The sequence below is a fragment of the Sus scrofa genome, chromosome 5 (genome assembly GCF_054392235.1).
Source record: "Sus scrofa isolate SSC_HxYL_T2T_F1_AM1 chromosome 5, Sscrofa_HxYL_maternal_Yorkshire_Landrace_v2.0, whole genome shotgun sequence".
NCBI classification, from domain to species: Eukaryota; Metazoa; Chordata; class Mammalia; order Artiodactyla; family Suidae; genus Sus; species Sus scrofa.
The window spans coordinates 70,510,504-70,523,360 of record NC_139387.1 but is presented as its reverse complement, the minus strand read 5'-3'; positions in this window follow the sequence as shown (position 1 = coordinate 70,523,360).

Genomic DNA, 12,857 nt, shown 5'->3' with positions numbered 1-12,857 from the left:
ACTGGGGGTGAAGTTGGGGTGGTGGGAAGGGGGTTGCTGTTTGGAGGTTGGCGTTCAACAGTTTTCTCTCTTTATCTTTCAAATTCCCATTGGTATGTTGATCACCCATCCATCTACCCAGCAGTTACTCAGCACCTAATATATGGAAGGTACATAAATAAGTTGGTCAAGGTCCCTGTGTTCATGGAGCTGATGGTTTAGCAGGAGAGACAGATGTTTAACAATCATGCATTTTCACTTCTATACAGGAGAAATACGAGGTACTGTGTGATTGGTATTTTTATTATGAATTATTACATGGAAGGATTTTAATAATTTTTTCATTGCTTAGGGCTTCTAAAAGTTTTCATCTGCCTCTACCTGGTTTTATCAGGAACTATATCAAAAGCCATATCAAGATAGGTCTCTATCCTGGGAACATTTTAAAAAATATAAACAAATGTTTATATTTGGAGATAAATGTCCATGGCTGTGTTAGGATTTAAAAATGTCTGGAAGAGCTGCCGGCCTACACCACAGCCACAGCAATGCCAGATCCAAGCGACGTCTGTGACCTACACCATAGCTCACAGCAACACCCAATCCTCAATCCACTTAACAAGGCCAGGGATCGAACCTGCATCCTCATGGATACTAGTCAGGTTTGTAACTCACAGAGCCACAACAGGAATTCCCAAGAACAGACTTGTGGTTGCCAAGGGGGAGAGGGGAAGAAGTGGGAAGGACCAACAGTTTGGGGTTAGTAGATGCAAACTGTTACATTTTGAATGGCTAAGCAATGAGGTCCTGTTGTACAGCACCGGGATATATCCAGTCTCTTGAGATAGAACATAATGAAGATAATATAAGAAACTGTATGTGTATGTCTATGTATAACTGGGTCACTGCCGTACAGCAGAAATTTGGCATAACATAAATCAACTATGCTTTAATAAAAAAGGGAAAAAATTTTTATAAAGCAAGTGAAAATGAAGATGAATATATCACCAATTTAAAGTCTGAAAGAGAACTGATTCAATAAATTATCCAGGCAGTGAAATATTATTTAGCTATTTAATGGTATTTGTGGAGCAGTTTCCAATGACAAAAATGCTAATATAATGAGAAAGAAAGGCTTAGCAAACTTTACAGGTGATCTCAAGAAGAAAATGCATTGAAAAAAGAATAAGGAAATTCCCAGTGTGCTAAACATGTCAAAATTATGATTCTCCTCCCCCGCTTTGTCACACTTTTCTGCAGTTTATAACTTTTCTTTGTGTGTAATACTTTCATAGAAAAGAAAGTACAACATCCTGGGAGGAGGGCATCTGTTGCTGCCCACCTGGACTCTGAGGGGCAATGGTGCAGGGCCCTGGGCCTGGCAGTGGGCTGGGCGGGCGGAGGCAGCAGTTTCCAGTGTGGAGATTCAAGAAGGAAAAAAGTCTGGCTGAGGAAATGGCTTAGGAGTTGTGCTAACTTCATGTAAGCAAAATCCCCACGTTCATCCTTTGCCTGCTTTGCCAAGAGAATGCTTTTCTTGCATGGTCAGGACCAGCTGCCTCCTGAATCCACAGCAAATTCAGCCAGTGTTTATTAAGCCTCTGTCATGTGCCACGTGCCGTCAGGTACGGGGATACAAATTCACAAGGCAAACGAGGTTCCTGCTCTCAGGGCCTATGTGCTTGTTGAAGAAGCAACAGCATAAGTAACCAAGAAACCTTCATTTATGTGAAGAAATAACATGGCACATTGCATGAGAGAGTAAAACTGAGGTAGGAGGTAGATGAACCCCTGGGCTGAGAACGGCTGAGACTTGTTAGGCCAGTAAATTGGGCCTTGTTTCTCTTTGACACTTCAAGGAAGATGTGAATGGCAGGAGCTGAGCTCTGCTGGTCTCCTAGGGTCAAGGAGACCTCCCCAATTACACATGCACAGTAAGACTCCCAGGGGTCAGAAAGTGAGGGGGTACCAGGCCATAAGTCCTGATGCCATCCCGGCACCCTTTGCTCTGGAATCCATCTTTGCCAAAAGATGTGCATGTGTATTGGGGAGGGTCCTATGTCCAGTCAGTTGTTGGTTGAAGGTAAACAAAGACCTGGAAGGGCTGTCCTATGTAAGTGACTTAGATCACCTCTCTGGCGTGCTTCTCACTCCGGGGGTTTCCTGTCCCTGCACTCCTCTTTAAGGTGTGTATTACTTTGGTTCCACTGTTCTTGGTACCATGGAAGGGAGAACACAGCTCTTGGAGAGGGAGCCCAGCAGGGGATAGGGGAGAACCCAGCTCTTGGAGAGGGAGCCGGGCAGGGGGTAGGGGGGATGTCCTGTACAGAGGCTCCTTGGTGCCCTGGCTCACATATCAGCTGTCATGTGGCGTGGGAAGGGGCTCTTGGCAGCTGTGGCTTTGGAGACTTCAGCTGGGCTACAGAGCTTGTGAGTGATGTGTGACCCTTGGTGCCGGGAGTCAGAGAAGAGCAGCGAGATAGAGACAGTGACAGTGGCAGGGGCCCATGCATGATGGAGCGGTGACTACCTTGGCCAACAGTGGCGTTGCAGAGGCCAATGACATCTAACTGGCTGCTTTCTGGTGCCTGGGGTGCTGCCCTTTGTTGGTCTTGCTTTCATTTACAAGGGCTGGAAGAAGGAGGAGAGGATTGGAGCAGAAGTCAACCGTGGCCAGCTGCTAAGAGAACCAGAGGAGAGCTCTGCAAACGAGACACACACACAGACACAGACACAGACATACAGACACACACGGAATCTCAAGAAAATGCCAATACAGTACAAAAAGTCTGCTTCAAACCAATACACATGATTTTCTAAGTAAAAATACAATAGAGAAACAAGTGAAGTATGCTTGCTGCTGAGAACAAAATGGCCTGAAAAGCAAGCAAAAATTTCTAGAAAGTTATAAAAGTATACAAATTATCAGAGGAGAGGCAAGGGATTAGGAAGACAGACCTAGGAAACCTAATGTGTAAACCTTAGAAATTACAAAAGAAGAACAAATGAGTAAGTAGATTAAATGAATAATGGAAATTGTCCCTGGGCCCAAGCTCAATTAAAAAGCTCTACTGAGCCCCATCTAAGATTAATTACAAAACTGTGCTCCCTAGTGTCGATTGGGATGGTAGGATTCCGGAATAGTAGAGCCTCTGTGGAGACACTTACCCACAAGAGCAGGGTGGCCGTAATTATTGTAATAGAGGGCAAGATTGGAGTGGAAACCAGGGACCCTGAGTATGGGGAACTAAGGTAATGACTAGTAGACCTTGGTGGTCCTAAGAGCAAGTGATGGGAAGCCAGTGAAAGTATTGCCAGGGACTGAGTCAGTCCCCACAAAGGAAATTCATGATCCTGTGCCCAGGTTCAAGGTCTTAGTCAGTTATGATTGAAAGGGAGCCTAGGTCCCCTTGAAAAGGAATCCTGCAATGCTACCACAAATATATTCAAATCCAAATCCTCTCTAAAGGGACTGAGGGCCACATATCGGAGTAATCGTATTATGAGGGCAAGGAGAATACCCACAGTTTCAAGGGACCTAAAAAGCCATCGTGACCTTGTTTGAATATACCGGGGAGTGAATGGCAGCCAGAAGTGTATGGAGTCCTGGCCCAAGTCCATTTCATAGTGGGTCTAAGATGTTTCTTTCAACATTTAGCTTTTCCCAACTGACAAAATTATTTATCATTACTAAAATCATCATCGTCTGTAGCTTCCCGAACTGGGAACCTTAACTTCCTGACTCTCCCTCACTCCCACTCCCATACTAAACTGTACCCGAGCCTCTTTTTTCATTGTTTAAAGTTATTAATTACGTAACACTTGCTACAAAGACTACATTTAACTGAACATGTAATTTATGAATCACAGTAATGAAGTTTCTTGCAACTTCACAAAAATGTTATCGATGACATTGAAACCCTTGTTTCCTTCTCTTTTTTCTCCCTGCTTTCCCAGGAAGTAACCACTATCCTGCTTTTTACAAATGCTTTTATCACACATTTATGCGTCTCTAAACAATAGTGTATTTATTTTCAAGTTTTCTCAAATGATATTATCCTGTTGTAGTTTTCTGAGATTTGCTTGCATTCACTGAACGTATTCAGTGCAGAGCAGCAGTTCACAAACTCTCCCCAAGTTATTTGTTCATTTTTCCATTAACATTTAAATTGTTTCCACTTTTGGCTATAATGAACAAATCTTTTTTTTTTTTTTTTTGTCTTTTTGCCATTTCTTGAGCCGCTCCTGCGGCATATGGAGTTTCCCAGGCTAGGGGTTGAATCGGAGCTGTAGCCACCGGCCCACACCAGAGCCACAGCAACGCAGGATCCGAGCCGTGTCTGCGACCTACACCACAGCTCATGGCAAGGCTGGATCCTTAACCCACTGAGCGAGGCCAGGGATCAAACCTGCCTCATGGTTGCTAGTTGGATTCATTAACCACTGTGCCACGATGGGAGCTCCACAAATCATTTCTATAAATATTCTTGTTGCTGTCTCCTGGTGTACACAGGCAAGAGATGTTTGGATATATCCCAAGGAGTAGAATTGCGAATGTTTAATTTATAAGGTAAAGCTTAATTATTTCAAATGTGAGTGCACCAATTTCCATCACCACCGCCAGTGTGTAAGAATTCCCACTCATCTGTATCACTCCCATACTTAGTATTATTGGATTCCAACTTATTCTCTAACTTGGTATTATTAGACTTACTGATTTTTTTTTTTTCATTTCAGTGGCTTTAAAATGGTATTTCTGAAGTTCCCGTCGTGGTTCAGGGGTTAACGAATCTGACTAGGAACCATGAGGTTGCGGGTTTGATCCTTGCCCTTGCTCAGTGGGTTAAGGATCCGGCGTTGCTGTGAGCTGTGGTGTAGGCCAGTGGCTACAGTTCTGATTAGACTCCTAGTCTGGGAACCTCCATATGCTGCAGGAGTGGCCCTAGAAAAGGCAAAAAGACAAAAAGACCAAAAAAAAAAAAAAAAAAAGGTATTTCATTGTGATTTTAATTTACATTTCTCTTAATAAAGAGATGTTTATTCCCATTCATTTGTCTCCTTCTGTGAATTGCTAATTTATGTCAATGCACATTTTTCCATTGAGTTGCGGCCTTCTTCCTCTCCCTTTCCTCCTCCTCCTCCTTCTTCTCTGCCCCTGTGGCATATGGAAGTTCCTGGGCCAGGGGTCAAATCCAAGCCACAGAAGCAATCAGAGCCACCGTGGAGGCCACGTCAGATCCTTGAACCTTCTGTGCCATGGTGAGAACTCCGGGTTGTCTTTTTATTACTGATTTTTAGAAGATTTTTATATATATATTGGAGACTAATCCATATGTCCTACAAATATCTTCTCTCAGTTTATCGCTTGTCTTTTCACTCACTTTATGGTATTTTTTTAATTAACAGAAAGTCTTAATGTCATTGAATTTTTCACTCTTTAAAAAAATGAAAATTGTTTTTTGTGTGTAGATACAAAAGTACTTGCTTACCTCAAGGTTATAAAAATATGTATTATTCTGTACATTTTAATGCTTTGACTTCACATTGAAAACTGTTATCCATCTGGAATTGATTTTCACTAGAGCGCAGGCTAAGAACCCAATAAAAATTTTTTCCCTATAGATAATTAATTACTTCAGCGCAATACCTTGAATGACTTCTCTTTCTATTGATTAATAATGCCACATCCATCATACATCAAGTCTTGATATATATGCAGGTCTGTTTCTTTTCTGGCTTTCTCTTTGGTTTATTTATCTTTTATCTGTCTCTTTGCCAACATCACATTACTTTAATGATCTAACTTTGTTATAAGACTTTGTCTTTTTCAGAGAAATCCTCTCCCCCTGTTTATTTTAAGGTAAAAAATTCTTGAGCTTTTCTCTTTTACATATATCTGTATATATATATATATATATATAATATGAATATTATGCATGAATACATATATATGTATTTAAAGAGTGTCTAAAATTCCATGAGAAAGCCTATTGAGATATTAACTGGGACTGCATTTAATCTGAGATCAGTTTGGAAAGAGCTGACATCTTTACAATGGTTATTTTCTTCCATGAAACTTGTATAAGCAGTTTTCAATTTATTTAGATCCTCATTATTGTTTTAATGTAAATTTTTTTTTCTTTTCTTCTTCTTCCCTTTTTTTTTTTTTTTTGTATTTTTAGGGCCACACCTGAGGCACATGGAGGTTCCCAGGCTAGGGGTTGAATCGGAGCTATAGCTGTTACCTGTGCCACAACAGCAACGGTAACACAGGATCTGAGCTGCGTCTTCCATCTATACCACAGCTCACGGCAATGCCAGATCCTTAACCCACCGAGTGAGGCCAGGGATCGAATAGGCATCCTCATGGATGAGCCATGAGCCACGTTAACCACTGAGCCATGACAGGAACTCCCAGTTTTTTCTTCTTTTTTTAAACTGAAGTATAGCTAATTAACAATGTCATGTTAGTTTTAGAAGTGCAGCACAATGATTCAGTTATACATATGTTTATTCTTTTTCGTATTTTTTCTCTTACAAGTTTTTACAAAATACTGGATATAGTTCCCTGTGGTATATAGTAGGACTTTGCTGGTTATCTATTTTATAGATAGTAGTGTGTATCTGTTAATCCCAACCTCCTAATTTATCATTCTCCCCTTTCTTCTTGGGTAACCATAAGTTTGTTTTCTATGTCTATGTGTCTCTCTCATTTTTTAAAATTATAGTTGATTTACAATGCTTTGTCAATTTCTCCTGTACAGAAAGTGTCCCAGTCTTCTCACACACACACACACAGAAACACACACACAATTGTTTTTCTCATATTATCCTCCAGCATATTCCATCACGAGTGACTAGTTATAGTTCCCTGTGCTATACAGCAGGATCTTATCGCTTATCCACCCCAAATGCACTAGTTTGCATCTACTAACCTCAAAGAGTCTCTTTCTGTTTTCTTCTCTGTTTGTTTTTTTGCTTTTTAGGGCCGCACCCTCGGCATATGGAAGTTCCCGGGCTAGGGGTTGAATGCTGTGCTGGCCTATGCCACAGTCACAGCAATATGGGATTAGAGTGGTGTCTGTGACCTATACCATGGCTCATAGCAATGTCAGATCCCTGACCCACTGAGAGAGGCCAGGGATCGAACTCAAATCTACATGGATACTAGTTGGATTCATTTCCACTACGCCACAACAGAAACACCCCTCTTTCTGTTTTGAAGATAAGTTCATATGTATCTTTTTTTAATAGATTCCACATATAAACAATATCCAAAATTTACATATCAATTTACTTCAAGTGAACTTGGATTAAAATTTAATTCTCATATTTATTTTTATCACCATGACTTCCATCTTTTAGTTCTAAGATCTTAGGACAAGAAGGTTTTAAAACTTTTTCATAACAATGTATTTGAAAGAAATTTAGACCTGGAATCTTTTGTGTTGATTTTTATTTTTTCTTCAGCATTTTTATGGTCACTAATCATTAGCTTATTGTCAATTTTTTATTTCTTCTGTGCTATTTCTTATAACAGAGCTGGGACACTAAGAGCATTAAACCAAGGTAATATTGCTATTATTTTCATCCAAAAATCCTTTAAAGGAGGTAATTAAATAAATAAATAAATAAATTAATTAATTTTTTGCTTTTTAGGGTCGCACTCAGGGCATATAGAGGTTTCCAGGCTAGCGGTCTAATCGGAGCTAGAACTGCAGGCCTATGCCACAGCCATAGCAACGCCAGATCTGAGCGGCGTCTGCAACCTATACTACAGCTCACAGCAACACCGGATCCTTAACCCACTGAGCAAGGCCAGGGATTGAACCTGCAGCCTCATGGTTCCTAGTCAGATTTGTTTCCACTGCACCACGACTGGAACTCTGGAGGCAATTTTGATACCCTGAAGGAATTATATGCTTCAGGTGTGGCCTTAAGAAAACAAAAACATTTAAATTGAGATGCAGTTGATATACAATATTATATTAGTTTCAGGTATATAATAGAGTGATTCAATATTTTTATAGATTATACTTCATTTAAAGTTATTACAGGAGTTTCTGTTGTGGCGCAGCGGAAATGAATCCGACTAGGAACCATGAAATTGTGGTTCAGTCCCTGGCCTTGATCAGTGGGTTAAGGATCCAGCGTTGCTCTAGCTGTGGTGTAGGCCAGCAGCTCTAGCTCTGATTAGACCCCTAGCCTGGGACTCTCCATATACCACAGGTGTGGCCCTAAAAAGACGAAAAAAAAGTTATTACAAAATAATAGCTGTATTTCCCTGTGTTGTATAATGTAACCTTTTTGCTTATCTACTTTATACATAGTAGTTTTATCTCTTAATCCAGTACTCTTATCCTGCTCTCTCTATTTGTGATTCTGTTTCTTTTTTTGTTTTTTTTAGAGCTGCACTGGAGACAAATGGAAGTTCCCAGGCTAGGGGTCTAATCAGAGCTGTAGTGGCCAACCTACTCTATAGCCACAGAAACTCGGCATCTGTGACCTACACCGCAGCTCATGGCAATGGCAGATCCTTAACCTACTGAGCGAGGCCTGGTATCGAACCTGTGTCCTCATGGATACTAGGAGGGTTTGTTGCTGCTGAGCTACAAGGGGAACTCCTGTGATTCTATTTCTGTTTTTAATTTACCCATTTCTTTTCTCCAGAAATATAGAGCCACTGCAGATGCTGCTTCTGAATCAAAAGACTGAAGTTTCCTTGAAACCATACATTCCCTACTCACCATCGCTCAATGTTCTTGGGCACTCACATAGGGAAACAAACTCTCCGTTGTTCAAACAATAGATGAAAATTATTCATGTTTGATCACACTATCCATTACAAGCAGCCTTATTTCAAAGAAAAGAAAAGAAATAGCTCAATCAGGGGAAAAAATCCCCACCCACAATCTCAGGATAAGACTCTTAGAATTTCTAGCAAATCGCATATTTATCCTATACTTTAAGGCAGTGAGTCCCTTGTCTTGAGGAAAGGCTGCCACCTAGGGCCATGTCTTTTGTTCTCTAAATTCTATTCTAGTAAAAGTTTCCTAGCAGTTTCCTGATCCCGTTGAATGGCTTAATCTCAAAAGTCACAAAGAAAGAAACTGCTTGTCTCAGGTTGGGTTAATATGTATCTAACCTGATAATATTTTCAAATAATTTTGAAAACTTTCAAGAGGACAGAGCTAAAGTTTTCTTCTAAATTTGACCACCCAAACTTCATTGGTTCAAAAAATTATGTGCTGATGCCACTAATAAACACCTGGGAGCCACCTCTGTGCAGAAAAAACTACTACAACCACCACTGTTATATACTTGAAGTTCTTTAACTCGCTAATAGTTTTCAAAGCCAATGTAATTCTAAGTGTTTTGGACCAGGTTAAAGGTAAGCACAAGTCAGACAGGCTCCAAAACTCAAAGAGGCTCATTCTGGAGTCATCACCCCTCTGCCTTTTAATTCTTCTCAGTTTAAACAACCGGTTCAAGCCACAGTAGTTTAGTTTAAATGAGAACCATTAATTTCAATATCTTTCTTTGAATAAATGATTCAACAGAAGAAGAAGACATATTAGATGCAGAGGATCCCATATGAGAGAGAAAAAGCATCAGTTGCAGGGAATCCATCACATTTGCTACAGCCAACCCTGGATCAACAGCAGATGGCGCCAAAGGACCTTAGTAGCAGCCAACCGCTTTGCTCTCTTGGCTAGTATTAGCTTGGGTTTCAGACTTCATTCAACCAGGATCTCTAAGGAGTGGAGGTTAAGAGCATTGGCTCCAGAGTCAGACTCCCTGGCTTCCCAATACAGTGTTTGCTAGCCAGTGACTTTGGAGAATTTTTTTTAAACGTTTTTCTTGTTTTGTTTTTTAAGGTCGCACCCGAGGCACATGGAGATTCCCAGGCTAGGGGTCCAATCGGAGCTGTAGCTGCCGGCCTATGCCACAGCCACAACAGCGCAGGATCTGAGCCACACCTGTGACCTACACCACAGCTCACGGCAACGCCAGATCCTTAACCCACTGAGCGAGGCCAGGGATCCAACCCACAACCTCATGGTTCCTAGTTGGATTTGTTTCCTCTGAGCCACGATGGGAACTCCTGGAGAAGTTTTTAACTTGGTATGCCTCTTTGTAGAATAGAGATGTTAATAAAAACTCCGTCTCATAGGATTGTTGTGCTGATTATGTGAATTCTTACCTGTAATCATGGACAATATTTCCTCGAACATAAGTCTTTGAAGTGTTATTTGTTAGTGGGTAGAAAACATAAAAAGAGGTATGTTGTGACACCAAAAGCATAAAATTTAGGAGAGGAAGTAAATGGGTAAGTTTTTGTATATGATTGAAACTAAACTGTTTTCAGAATAAAATTAACTGTTATATCTGTAAGATGCTTTTTATAAGACTCATGGTAACCAAAAAAGTAAAAATCTACAGTAGATGCACAAAATATAAAGAGAAGAGAATCAAAGCACACCATTGTCTAAAATTATTATTATTATTATTTTTAATGGCCACAACGTGGCATATGGAAGTTCCCGGGCCAGGGATTGAATTCCAGCAGCAGTTCCAGCAACGTGACGGATCCTTTAACCCACTTCCCAGGGCCAGAAATTGAACCTGCACCTCCACAGTGACCCAAGCCACTGCAATCGAATTCTTTTTTTTTTTTTTTTTGTCTTTTGTTGTTGTTGTTGTTGTTGTTGCTATTTCTTGGGCCGCTCCCGCGGCATATGGAGGTTCCCAGGCTAGGGGTTGAATCGGAGCTGTAGCCACCGGCCTACGCCAGAGCCACAGCAACGCGGGATCCGAGCCGCGTCTGCAACCTACACCACAGCTCACGGCAACGCCGGATCGTTAACCCACTGAGCAAGGGCAGGGACCGAACCCGCAACCTCATGGTTCCTAGTCGGATTCGTTAACCACTGCGCCACGACGGGAACTCCCTGCAATCGAATTCTTAACCCACTGTGTCACAGTGAGAACTCCCATTGTTCAAAATTATACATTCACAAAGGAAGATGACAAGAAAGGAAGAAAGAAACAAAGGAACTAAAAAAAAAAAAAAAAAAAAGGCAAGAAACCAACAGAATGGCATTAGCAGTTCCATACCTATCAATAATTATTTTAAATGTAAATAGATTCAATTCTCCAATCAAAAAAGAGTGGCCGAATAGATTATAAAAACAAAACAGAACCCAACTATATGCTGCCTACAAGAGAGTCACTTTAGCTTTAAGGATACAAGCAGGCTCAATTAAATATATGGAAAATTATATCTCATGATAAAGGAAACCAAAAGAGAGCAGTGGTATCTATCTACACTTAGATAAAATAGATTTTAAGTCAAAAGCTGTAACAAAGAGACATGGATGGTCATTATATAATGAAAAATAATTCAATTTATAAAGAGGATATAACAATAATCAATAAACACGCACCCAACATCAGAACACCTAAATATGAAAGCAAATACTAGCATTTCTAAAGGGAGATATAGATTATAATTAAGAGGCCAAGAATAGTTGATAGAGAAAGGATGGTCTCTTCAATAATGGTGTTAGGAGTACTGGATTATCACATGCAGAAGGATGAAACTGGACCTCTATCTTACACAACCCACACACACAGACTTGAAATGTACTAAAGACCAAAATGTAGCACCTAGAATGGTAAAATCCTAAAAGAAAACAGGGAAAACCTCCATAACATTGGTCTTGGCAATGATTTTCTGGAAATTGTAACAAAAGTGAAATGAAAATCAAAAATGAAGTGGGACTGCACTCAACTAAAAATCTTTGCACAACAAAAGAGCAGTAAACAAAATGGAAAGGCGACCTATGGAATGGAGGGATATATTTTCAGACCAAAGATCTGATAACAGGTTAATATTCAAAATATATATAAGAAGCTAGTACAACTCAATGGCAGAAAACCAAATAACCTGATTAAAAAACAGAAGACCTGAATAGAGCTTCCCCCCCTCCCCCAGAAAAAGACATACAGATAGTCAATGGGCACACACATGGAAAGATTCTCAACATCACTAATCATCAGGGAAATGTAAACTAAACCACAGTGAGGTATCATCTTGCATTGTTAGAGTGGTTATTATCAAAAAGACAAGAGATAATAAACATTGGTGAGGATTTGGAGATGAGGGAACTCTTGAGCACTTTTGGTGGGAAAGTAAATTGCTGCAGCCACGATGGAAAACTGTATGGAGTTTCCTAAAAAAAAAAAAAAAAAAAAAAAAAGAGTTACCATATGATATAGCAGTCTTACTTTTGGGTATGTATTCAAAGGAAGGAAAACTGTTAAATTTCAAAGAGATATCTGCAACCCCACGTTTATTGCATCATTGTTCATAACAGCCAAGACATGGAAATAAACTGAGTGTCCGTCATTGTGAGACTGGTAAGGATTATATGGTAAGGATTCATGATAATATAATGTTATTGAGCCAGAAAAAGGGCATCCTGCCATTTGTGACAACATGGTTGGACCTTGAGGGCATTATACTAATGCAATAAATCAGGCAGAGAAAGGAAAATACCATATGACCTCACTTATATGTGGAATCTAAAAAAGCCAAACTCATAGAAAGACAGGGTAGAATATTAGCTGACAGTGGCTGCGTTGGGGGGAAATGTGGAGATGTTGGTAAAAGGGTACAAACTTCCAGTTATAAGATGAGTAAGTTCTAGGATCTAATGTTAGCATGGTGACTATAGGTAACGATACTGTATCATAGACTAGCATGTTGCTAAGAGGGTAGATCTTGAAAGTTATCACCACAAAATAGAAAGTGGTAATTATGTGAGATGTTTGAGGTGATAACCAACCTTATTGTACTAATCATTGTGCAATAT